Genomic DNA, 12,780 nt, shown 5'->3' on the forward strand with positions numbered 1-12,780 from the left:
GAAATCCTGCCACATAATACAACATGGCTAAGCCTTGAGGACCCTATGCTACATGAAATAAGCTGCTCACAAAAGGGCAAATGCCATGTGATCTCGCTCACATGAGATACCTGGCATTGTCAAGTCAAAGAGAATGATGAAGAAGGGAAAGTGTTTCATGTGCGCAAGTTTTAGATTTGCCAGATCAAAAAAATACTAGAAATTGTGTACACAATAATGTGAATGTACTCAGCTCTTAACTGTACGATTAAAAATTGGTTGACATGGTACATTTTATGCTATGTGTAAATGTTTACAGATTTTTTTAGAACGTATTTTAAAGCAAAAAATGGTATCTAACCCCAGTGCTAAAAAAGATTCTGGTAAGATAACATGCCTGATCTAAACATGGGTGTTCATAACTGTCTGTTGCTCCCACTGTCTTCATTTTCGAAGTTAAAAACAGTGAAGCTGCGACCCAGAGAAGTGAAATGCCTGGAGGAGTGATTCTAGCCGTCAGGAATCCTAGAGTTGCAACATTCGGACCCAAAACTGGCTTCTCTAGCAGACAGAAAGAGTGGGTTGTGGAAAGTCACCTGGCCTCTGTAGTACTCAGTGTCCTGAGCTGTGAAACGGGCAGCTGAGTCATCCAGTCCTCACAGGGAGTATTTCAGGGTGAATGCATGTCAAGTGCACAAAGTGCTGGCACACACGTGACCTCAGTGGTATCACCAGGACAAAGAAAGAAAAAAAAATCAACACATGTCGGTGTCCAGGCCACTGCCCTGACCCTCCAGGACAAGCCCACTCACTGCTCCGGCCACCCCCAACAGCTGGAATGGTATGTCCTGGGAGCAGAACCCTGGGTGGTGAGTCCTGCAAGCCCCGCCAGCCCAAGGCTTTTCTGCGGGCCTGTTGCATTGTCTCCATAGGCAATTCACACCCACACACCCTCAGCAAGGACCCCAGGGCATGTGACCTGCACTTCTGGATGCTCTCTCACATGTCTGTCCCAGAAGCTCACTGCCAGGCTCCAAAGCCTCCGAGTCTGAGCACATAGGGAAGCAGCAACACATTGCAGCTGTGACCTCAGATACCTTTCTGGTCTCCTCTTGTCCTTCCATGTTCCCACTGCACAGCAAGGAAAAGGTCAGTAAGCACAGCCCAGTCTTGGTATTCTCACCCAAGCCCCACACTAATAGGAAACTGACATGTGAAAAGAGATAACAGCCAACTCCTTTCTCCCTCTGTGAACTTGGCAGCCAAGTGCAGCCACCACCTGGACTAAGACGCTAACCTTTGCTATCACCCACTCTACAAATGGGAGCAAGCCTCCATGCCCACTCCACACCCCCCATCCTTCCCTTCATACACATACCCTGACCTACAATTAACCGCAACAGCACAAGAAATCAGCAACAGGAAACAGCAGCATATTGTCATAGAACAAATCAGACCTACACATGGATCCCAACTGTGGAAACTCAGACAAGCAATCATCCTTGATAAGCCTCAGGTTCCTCAGCTGTACAATAGGTTGTCACCAACATGTCTCTCAATGCTGCTTCAAGCATTGGTGACCAGCAGGTCCAGACACCTTTTCTGCCTTAGGTTTGATGCCACTCCCCCATCACCTTGCTCCAGCCCGACTCTTGACCAGACAATAAACATTTTAGCTGCCCACCACATTTCAGCCAGAATTAGACTGGCCCTGCCTAACTGAAAAGGAAGGGGAGGGTAACATGTACATGTCCCCAGAAGAAAAGCACTGGGTGAGAACCAGTCCTTGCTAACACAGGCACCTCCTCTGTCCTTAAGAGTTATTGGTGAGTGAAGGAGAAATGACACACAAAACCTGAGAAGACATCTTGGGGAAGGCCCCAGCAAGAGATGTACAACATCCTATGGGGACAAAGGAAACCTCTCCTTGCTGTACCTGGGAGCCTACGTGGAGAGTGCACATTACCAGGGAAGGCTTCTCTGGGGAGGTGACCTCTGAACTGTGTCAGGAACACCACAGAGGACTTTCCCAGGTAAGAGGGATCACAGCAACGTTTGAGCAGCTGCCCAAGTCAGCTCTAGCCTTAAACAGCATGGGAACCTTGTGTTGTCCTCTGCTTTTTCCAGTACTCAGGTACCAGGTTCCTTCTCCACTTATTGTGGGTCTTCCTGACACACTGACTGTTAGGGCACAGCCACCAAAGCTGAGCACCAACTAGACAACAACTGGGTCCCAGAAGAGGCAGTGTAAGAGCAGAGGCCGACAGGCCTAAGTACAAATACCAACTCTGTTAATGTGTCTTCAGGGGCCACATGACATTGTTTCTGGACTTCCTGTTGTAAAATAGAAGCTCTTTTTATAAGGGCTGCTTTTTCTTTAATATAATAACTTTATTAATGAAGGGGCAGTCCTTAATCAAAATTACCAGATGCAAAAATAGAAAACCAATATTGATGATTAATGTTCCTCTTGTAGCAAATTATCTATTAGAGGGTCCATGCTTACCATGTACCAGGCTTTACCTGAGTAACCTCCTTTAATCTTCATTACAGCTGATAGGTAGGTAGGTAGAAAGAATATGTGTTTGTGTTTGTACTTATATATGTATGTGTGTGTATGGTTTTTTTCCTTGCATGATTGTGATAGAACCCAAGGCCTTATGCATGTTAGGTAAGTGCTCTACCACTTTATATCCCCACCCTTTGTTGTTTTTTTTTTTTTTTTTGGTTTGAGACAGTGTCTTCCCATATAGCCCAGACTGACCTTGAACTCTCAATCCTCCTGCTTCTGTGTCCTGAGTGCTATTCCTAGCAAGATACCATCATTACTATACTATGTTATGACAAAACTGAAGCACAAAAGTCAATTAACTTGTACAAGATCATGGAAATACATTCCAAAAAGTGGATTCTCTTCATCTTAAGCATCAACAGGGAATTCATTCTGCCCAGTTCTCCATGTAGCACTACGGCAAACAGGAACACCGGAGCTGACTGATTAGGGTTCAAGTTCCACTCTTGCACTCAATAGCTGCTTGATCTTAGGAACGTCACCTGTGTCAGTCACTCTTCCCTTATTTCTAAAGTGGAGATTAATACAGCCTCATTGGGTAATTGAAACAATTTAAATAAAATGAGGAAAACACCTGTCACAGAGTAAGCTCTCCATCACACTGGTACCTATCTTTCCCTGACCTTCCTGCCTGCCCATCAGCCCCCACCTCAACAGGAGCTGGGGATATCACCCCGATGATGCCTGGGCAACGCCATCACATTTCTAGAAGGCCTTGTGAGCCATGGGGAACGTAACTAGGAATAAAAGGTGGTGGGAATGCTTTTTTTTTCAAGACTGAAAAATCATGACTGCTAAACTTGAAGACCCCCAAAATAACCTGGGGTGTTGAGGTGCCAAGCAAGTTATCTGACATGCTCACATTTGACTGCAGCTTTGCTTGAAGAAAAGTAAACATGTGGCATCTGCACCTTTCAATCTAGCAAGACTAATGGTTCCCGTTTCCAGGTGACTGAAATTCATGCAGGTGTGACGGGCGTCAAGGAGCTTCAGCTTCCAAGAGGGCTGCAGCTTTCCTTTCTTCCTCCCCTGCCTGGCATCAGCCCAAGATAGAACTACTCTGAAAGACCTGATGGAGAGAGGAAGAGAGAAAAAACCTGCAGGGTTGAGAAGGTCAAGGTGACCCCTCAGATCACTGATGACTGTTTAGGCCCCTAGCAGGTAAAAGGGACTTCCGTAGACCTCCATAATCCCAAAGTACCCAACTGTGCCTACAATTAAGCCAGGTCCCAGGAAGGACATGGAGGTCCCTATTCTCAGGTTATAATATGGATACAATGAAGTGAGTATAATTAAATACCCCCCAAACACATTGCATATAAAAAAGTACATACTTGATCAAAACATGAGGGGATGTCCAGAAACCAATGCTGACTCATGTTGCTGGGGAAAGCTACACAGGTGACATGTAGTTTGCCTTGGAGTACAGAGCACCCAAGGCTAATCTTGTCGCAAAAATGTGCAACTGTATATGGACCTCCAGGCAAGACTATGAGCTCCTTGAGGGGAAAGGATGGTGTCCTACTCACCACACTATCCCCAGTAACACACACACAATGAAATGTTGGATAGATGAATGGATATATGGACACACTGATATATGGACATATGGATAGAAAAATGGAAAACTGGATAGTTGAATAGATGGCCAATCAGGACTGGTTTGGGAAGCTAAATGACTACCTTGAGTCAGTAATGGGAAGAGGAATGTGGTTTAACTAGTCAAAGGTCACAGTCCAAGGGTTTCCCCAGAGGCTGTGGCTGCATCTCTCTGTCCCTATTTTCAGAACCCAGAGCTCTCCTAGCCTGCACTGAGCTGCACAGACACTGCTTCTATTTGCACCGTGTTCCCAATGTGGTCTCATCCTGTGGACCTACCTCTCTGGCTTTCCCTCCATATTTCTCTCCTGATCACCTTTAACTCAGTTCTCCCCTAACCCTAGTTAAGGGCCCTGCCCCTAGGTTGGTACACAGTTCTGAACGAGCCAAGGGCATGGACAAAAGTTCCACCAAAACACACAGAACCCACTGAGATGCATTTGGATTGTGATGCACTGCTGGCCTCTGTGGCAAACAACTCAGTAACCTGTACTTCCACCTCTATGCAGAATAGCACTCCCTTTTCTTTTGATCTGTAACCCCACAAGAAACCCATTTCACCCAACCTCAGGGAACGAAGACAGGGCCAGGAATAGTAAATGTCACCATACTCACAAGATACAGCCATTTGTCCCATCCAGCAAGATCACAGATCAGTTCAGCTGGACCTTCTCTCCTTCCCAACCCTGGCCTTGAAATATTTTCACCATTACGCAAAGAAGGATTTGTTTCATTTCTTTGGTGGCATGACAGAACACCCTAGTAAGGCATACTGGCATTTGTTTTTTACAGTGACATTGACACAACTTCACCTTGTGTAAATAAATGTTTTCAATCTAAATGAGTCACTTGTGGGAACAGTGAGTTCACAATCCTGCATAAGGCTTGACCCCTTTATGGGGATAAGTGGTGGGCAGCATTGTATCTGGGGCTAAGAAACATTTAGAACAATGTGATCTTGTTTTTCATGGCACTATCATATCCACTGCTGTACCCATGGAAAACAGGGAGAAAAAACAAGGAGTTAAGAGGAAAATGCTGGAGTCAGGCAATGTTCTCACTGGGGCAGAACCTAGCCATACTACTTTCTTGCTGTAACATCTTCAGAGAACAAGAGGTGGCCTGACTCTAGTAAACCCACCTGTGGTTGTGATGAGTAACTCACCTCATTCACTGCATGAAGGCACATTTGAGAACTGTGCAGCATGTAGAAAGCACTAAACTAATGTTAGTAGTTATTATTATTTAGAGACAGCCAAGTAGAGAGGTGTGCTGTCCAGTAGGACAATTCTAGTCACATGTAGCTACTAAAATTTAAATTACTTAAATGTAATTAAAAATTCAGTTGCCCGAGCTTCATTGCAAGTACTCAAAACTTAACTCCCTATGGCTAGAGGCTACCATTCTGGACAGTGCATGGATAAAGCATATCCATTATGCAGAATGTTCAATTAGGTAGCACTGGTATAAGTAAAGAAGTGGCTTGAATTAGAGAAGCCAGTGTGACTTTGGGCAGGTTTCTTAACCTCTCTATGTCCCATTTCCTGTTCGGTAAAATGGGGATGATAGCAGCCACTGTAGTCAATCATGATAAGGATCATCTGCTGTGCAAGTGCTATGAGAATGCTGACAACAACAATAATCACTATACTTGGTACCCTCTGATGGGGACAAATACGTAGAGGAAGGACAGTTAGGAAAATCACAGAGATTTTTATGCAAAACACTTTGCACAGGTTAAACACATAGGCTTTTTTCAACATATGTTCACAGATCACCTACTATGTGCTAGGCATTCTTCTAGGTGCCATACACAGAAAAGAATAAAAGCTTTTCCCTTCCCTCACAGAGCTTCAGCCTCAATAAAGATACTATCATTGCTTATGCAAACAGGAACACCAACCCATCCATTTTTACCACATACTCTGTACTCCCAACAGTGAAAAAAAGGAAGCAAAACCTAACAGTACCCCTGAGGAAGGTACCTAATAAAAGGGCTCTTATTAATGGATGGATGGATGGAAGGAAGATGGAAAGATCAAAGGATGGATGGGTGGAAGGAGGCACAAGCAGTGAAGTGGGTTCTGGGTGGATCCAGAGCCAAGTATCCTCCGGTGAATGGATGTGGCTAATTTGGGGAGCAGTTGCCAGGCGACACGAATAAATGATCATAAAGCAGTCTGCAAACAGTGTTATGAATAAAAGCTTAATCATCTTGAGCAGGAATCTTAAAACCCAGATCACTGGGATGGTTATGGCCTTTGCACACATGCCCTCTGCCTTCTATTCTGGGCTCAGCTCTGACTCACCCTGTCAGCTGGGATTGCTCTTTCAGCTGAGGGACCAAACTATCTTTCCCCAGTCCTGGACACAGAGCCACCCAAGAAGAAGGCGTCCAACTGCCCAGAAAACTCCCACCCAGCCCCCGTGCTGGCTCGTGCCTTGAGCAGCTGCACTCTGATACTACTTCTGTTACGCACAAGAAGTGCTGCCAGGAGGAGGCAAGTGGTCCCACCCCTCTGCATGAGTTCTGTAGCTTCTTGACACAACTAAGTCAGAATGGGGCCATGTCGAATCACTGGATCTACTTCTTACCAGCAGGTAGGTCTTTGCAAGTAATTTCAGGTTCTCTAGTCTCAGTCTCCCCTTTTGTTTACTAATGGAATTTGCTTCACAAAAATGTTAGTGGGAAATGAGATCAGTAAAGTGTCTGTATTAGTCAATTTTGTGTTGCTATAACAAAATACCAGAATTTGGGTACTTTATTTTAAAAAGAGGTATATTTAGTTCACAATTTAGAAGGTTCAAGAGCACAGTACCAGCATCCACTGGCTCTACAAGAGCCTCTGACTACATCACTATAAAGTGATGCAAAACATTACCCCTGAGGAAGTACATGTGAAAGGGAGAGATCATATAGAAAGACACAAAGCAAGAAAGATTCAAGGGCCAGGCTTGTTATCTGATAACAACCCACTCTCAAGAGAATTAACTCAAGTCACACAAGAGATCAGCTTTAATCCTTTCTGAGAATAGCACCTAATGACCTAATCACCTTCCACCAGGGCCTACCTCTAACAGGACCTGCTCTACCAGGGCCTATCTCTTAAAAGCTCCACCTCATCCTTACATAGCACACTGAGGACCAAGCTTGTAACACATGAACCCTTGGGGGACAAATTCAAACTACCACCAAACCTCAGCAGTGCCCAGGAATCTGGTAGGAGCTTGCTTACGTTCCATACATGCCAAGACAGGTAGAGAAAAGGAGGAGATGTGGTTCAAGTCCTAAGTGCTGTCCCCACCTATCAAGGCATTTGATCTACCTGTGACTTGTCCAACTCCTTGTCATTCAAAGGTGGTCTGACCCAACCTGTGCTGCCCAACCTGCAATCTTTTGCACACTAACATATTGTTCTTCATCCTGCTGAAAAAAACATAAAGCATGTGGAAGTTCAGTACATGCATTCATACCAGCAATCTCTTCCACATGCATAAACCCTGCTTCCAAATGACTACAGCAGGACGTCCACTCAGTACAGGTCTCACATGGCCACAGAGTGTGGGAATACCACCCAAAACATAATTATGCAGGGAAGCCCTAGGAATACCTGAGAAACACCAGGTATTTAAACAGGTTTAACATACTAGTCACCTAGGCTTCAGAAATGTATGCTAAAATAAACAACCAAGTATCGATGCAAAAACCCTAGTCCTGAACATCATACTTCAAAACACAATAGAGATGATGTTTAAGGTTCTTCCTGTACCTAATATTCTGCAAGGAGTCCTGCTAGATCAGGCCAGACTGGAGGTTCAGGGCTGAAATGATAATGCTGGGATATGACCCGAAAAGGTCACCATCCATGTCTTCCCTCATCCTATTACACCTATACCATGGCCTTCCCTGCCTATGGCTCTCTTTAGCATGTCTTTAATAGAATTTCAGGCCATTTCTTGTCCTCCATGCAAGTGAACTCTTCCCATCAAGGAAAAGTATGTTTTCCCTCTGTATGTTTTAATGTGTACTGTTGTGTTGAATGTCACATTCTAGTGGTTGCCCACCTCCTGATTTGGTCAACCAGAAATCACTCATGTCACTCACTGAGCATTTTCTGCATGTCCATTACACAGCAGGCACAGAACATGGACATGACAATGACCCTGGCTGACCTTGAGGGGCTTAAAAATAATCCGCAGGACTTCAATGTACATAGGTTAACCTTTGAATTAAACTGGCTGCCAGGAGGACTTCAAAGGATTCAGAGACACCAGGAACTCAGGGCAAGAGTAACAACTCTAACAGTGGAGATGTGGAAAGAAAGGTCATGAACTGGGCTCCTGACATGAACAGAAATTAGACAGGACAGTGAGTGAAAAGAGAAGGTGAGAGAAATCCTTCATTTGGAACATAATCTTTCAGATCAGTTCTCATCACTTGGGACCCTCTCTTCAGTTCCCTTGGAGTGGGCCCTTTGGGTCCCCTGAAGAGTTCAGCTGTGTCCTCTCTAGTTTTCCTATCAGTTAGCTGCTCCAAGCTTGCTCTGACCCTTCAGCCTCCTCACCTTCCCCATTCCCTGGGCCCTGACCCAAAACAGCACTCTCCAAGTTGGCATTAAGTGTGGCAAGGCTAAAATTAGGACTGTTTCCATAGATATCTAGACTTCTCTGTAGCAAATTTGTTCAGCTCCCAAGTGGAAAAAAAGACATTTTTCCATTCTGACTGCAAAGCAACCCAGGGGACTAGAAAATCCAAATGTTCCCACATTGTAGGTGCCTCTGAGCTGTCCTCACCCATCAGGATCCTGTCTGTGCAGGTGACTACAATGGCCATTTGCCCTCAGTGAGCAATAAAGCAGCAGGTAGGGAAGGAAAAAGAGGGATGGCAACTTTGGGACATACCTACCCATCCATACACCATCAGCACACAAATGCCCTCACTTCATCCTGGTGAGGGAGGGGTCTTTTCAGGGAGGGGGTGCTCCTTCCTCTCCATTCCAGAAACAAGATCATGCAGATCAGGAAGACTACATAATTCACTTGCACAACAAAATGTGTCACACTCAAAAATAACAGGTGGGAAAGTGAACTTCAAAGATATTCACAGGCACACCCTAACACCCCCAACCAAGAGAGGATATAGTGACAAAAGGAACAGGTAGTGGTGACTGGCACTGTTTCATTCTATGTTCTGTGATTAGTACTTCAATGGATTCTCTCATTTCATCCTAATTACGGGTTGAATGTGTGTCCCCTCAAGACATACTGAGGTCCTAGTCTCTAGAACCTCAGAATGCGACCTTATTTGGAAAGAGGGTCACTACAGATGCAATGAAGATGAAGTCATACTGTAGGATGGGCCCTTGACCCATTTGACTGATGTCCTTATAAGAAGCCAGCCAAATGCAGAAAGACACATGGGGAAAAGACCCTGTGATGACAAAGGATTCAAGTGGTGTTTCTATCAGCCAAGGAATGCCAAAGGCAGTGGCAGAGCACCTGACACCAGAAGAGAGGAAAGGATCCCCTGTGGGCCTCAGAGGGAGCTCAGCCCTGAGGACACAGTGGAATTAGACCTTTGGCCTCTAGTGAGATGATAAATGTCTGCTATTCTGAGCCCCAACCCACCCCATTTTGTGGATTTTGCTATGGAAACTTACAGTCTTCACTACAATTCCATGTGACCCAGATGCTGATACTGCTGAGTTTGACACACAATGACACTAAGCTTCATTAGCAGCAAGTGACACCAGCCACAAGTACCAATGTGGTACAAGTGTCTTACACATGGCAGCTCATTTAGTCTCCATACCAATATCCTAAGGTTGTCACATTTTATAGGGAAGAAAACTAAGTCACAGAAAGGTTCAGTATTTCACCCCAGGTACAAAGCTTGTATGTGGTACAATATGAATTCAAACCCAGACCCAGGATCTATGCTCTGTCGTGCACTCTAACTGCCTTCTAGTGTCTGACTTAGACTTGAACTCAGGCAGTCTGGTTTCAAAGCCCACACCCATGGCTTCTTTTTCAGCTTTGTATTCCACTTGCTAATAGAAAGTTTTGTACTGAGTAGCACCTTAAAACATTCATTTGATGATATAACCAAATAATTAAATGGGCAGAGTCTTCCACACAAACCATTATTCTGAATCACAGTACAGTTATGTTCATTTTAATAGCATCCCAAGTCCATTTGGGCAACAGATACTAGAAAGGAAAACAGGATACCCAATATTCTTGTATTCCTGCCCAAGCAGGAGGAATAAACAGAGCTCCTCTCTTACAAGGCTTTTCTGTAGCAGGCCATTTCAGTGAACAGGTAATGAACACCTGCAATGTGCTAGCAGAGAAAAGACAGCCCCTGCCCAGGAGGTCTTACTCTGGAAAGACACAGCAATGGCCAAACATAGATCCTGGTTAAGTCCCAGTACTGAAGTCGGAACACAGATGCTACTGGAGTCAAGGAGAGAGACCTAAATCTGCCCAGCAATGGTTTCAGAGCATGTAACAGAGGAACTTCACCCTGCAGTTCAAGCTCCCTATTTTAAGACTAAACACCACCACCACTACAATACAAACCCACATCGTACTAACATGCATCTCTTCCCTTCCACCCACTCTGCTCTTTTTCTCTCTGCAACTTTTTCCTAAAATATTGATCTGTTTTACGGCTCGAGCCACACTGGTAAGATTGAGGACACTCAACAACATTAAACACTCGTGATGACTATTTCATAATGAAGGAAATGGAGTTAGTTGATCACCTTCAGAAAATAATTTAAGGTCAGAGCCTAGAGGAACTAAAGGTAACAGATAACTAGCAATAGTTACTAGTGTTCATTCAGCTGAACTACCCAAGCACTAGGAAATCAAATCTATGTCTAAATCAACAGGGAAAACAGCAAAGTTAGGTGAAGGGCTGTCGAGTGGGAGGTGCCGGGGTGTAGGGGATTCCGAAGAGCTGAGAAAGAAGGATCTAAAATAGATTCTTCTTGACACCAATCAGCCAGCTATTCACCCACCCTCGGGGATGTATCATTACCCACACAGCAAGCTGGCTTGACCATCACGTGGCTACATGGAAGAAAGAATAGTCTAGACCTTGACTCTGCCTCCATCAATTACTCTGTCAAATGGGCTTATGAGCCTTATAGACTCATTCTCAGGTCAGGAGAACCAGTGCTCAGAACCTTCTCTGGCGGGCAGATACATAGTCAGTGCTGTCCGTTGTTATTACTGACCCAGTCTTCTCCATCAAGGAGTTTAACACAGTGCCTGGAAAAACAAGTAGCAGCTGTCCTTCCTCCATCTTCCCCTTCATCATCACCACCGCCACCACTGAGAGCCGGTCACAAGCTGTGGGCAGGTCATGTAGGCCCCTGTACCTGAGCTCCCACATCAACTGTTCCCCTGGCATTTAAGGACCAGAGGTCAAGAAGAGGGCACAGTGAGGCCCAGCTCCTGCTGCCTCTTACAAAGCAGGCTAGACCAAGAACCGAAGTAGAGTGAAAGGGGACAAAGGGCCCTGGGACTGACCTAGCTGGGAAAACAAATGAACCTTTTCTATTAAAACTGAATCCTTTTAACAGAAAGCATGCCCACTCACCTCTGTCCCAATTGCCTACACAGCAGGGAGGCTCAGAAGGATAGGGCCTTGGCCACCTCTCCCAGCCTTAAAGCAATGATCCTGAGCCAGGGAGAGCACACCACCTTACTCTTGACAGTCAACTTTGGGTTTAGCAATATTATCCCTGCCCTGCCCACAAAAAGCCCTTGGATCAGGCTTGAGTATTTCTTTTTTTAACCCCACCTGGCATGAGCAGCACTCAACAGAGGCACGCCTCAATGAGCGAGAGCTGTTCCTGATTAATGAGACATGCTGTGGAGTTTGAGTTATCCACTATGAACGGTGTCAGATGGATCTGGACTGAGAGCAATGAAGGCAGCGTCCCTCATACAGACCTTGTGCGGAAGTTGGGATGTAGTAAGGAAACAAAAGGTGGGCCTGAGCTGGGGCTCCTGACCTGCAGTGCTCCCCTGCCACAGGGCCGCAGAGTAGGGACCCTCAGTTCAGTGTCCTCCATCTCCCATTGGTCCCCTCTTCACCAGCCTGGAGGCAATGTGCCACAATCAAGGAGCACTGAAGTAGGAGTGAGACTATTGCCACTTACTGGTGCATGCCCAAGTGTGACTTCATTGTGACCCTCAGCCTACTGTGTGACCTTTAATCAATTCTGGCACTAAAATTATCTGACTGTTCCTCAAGTTCATGTGCCATTCTTTACCCTCCCACTGCTTGCTGCCTGCAACTTACATCCCCCTTCTCCTCTCCATCAGGCCTAGTATCTGCCTCCTACCTCTTGTCCTGCCCCGCCCTACTCAAAGCACAAAAAGCCAAGCACAAGCCACCAATTTCACCTCCCTCCTCCTCCTCTGCCTCAGCTCCATTCCCTCCCGTCTCACCTCCCAACTCTGACATTTCTCCTCCTCTCCTCAAGTATTTTTTAGCTCTCCCTCCCTCCTCCTGATCTCTCTCCTCTGGTCCTTTATTTTCCTGCCTCCGCTCAGGGAATCTAATTGAGAAAATGGTACATTATTTCCACAGACTGCACTGTGCTGTCTTACCT

At 45.5% G+C, this 12,780-nt stretch overlaps 1 protein-coding gene across 7 annotated transcripts in view; it reads right to left on the reverse strand.

Moving 5' to 3' along the window:
* Large1 (LARGE xylosyl- and glucuronyltransferase 1) overlaps nucleotides 1-12,780 on the reverse strand; it is a 502,729-nt gene that overhangs the window by 446,306 nt on the left and 43,643 nt on the right. The window contains exon 1 of one of the 7 annotated variants that reach the window (XM_074084323.1): nucleotides 11,760-12,482. The exons of 5 other annotated variants lie outside the window; for them this stretch is intronic. The gene's annotated coding sequence lies outside the window, so the exon portion shown is untranslated. Of the gene's footprint in view, nucleotides 1-11,759; nucleotides 12,483-12,780 lie in introns of those variants that run through there. One more of the 7 variants, XM_074084328.1, reaches the window with a different exon arrangement.

This window comes from Castor canadensis, chromosome 8, assembly GCF_047511655.1.
Source record: "Castor canadensis chromosome 8, mCasCan1.hap1v2, whole genome shotgun sequence".
NCBI classification, from domain to species: Eukaryota; Metazoa; Chordata; class Mammalia; order Rodentia; family Castoridae; genus Castor; species Castor canadensis.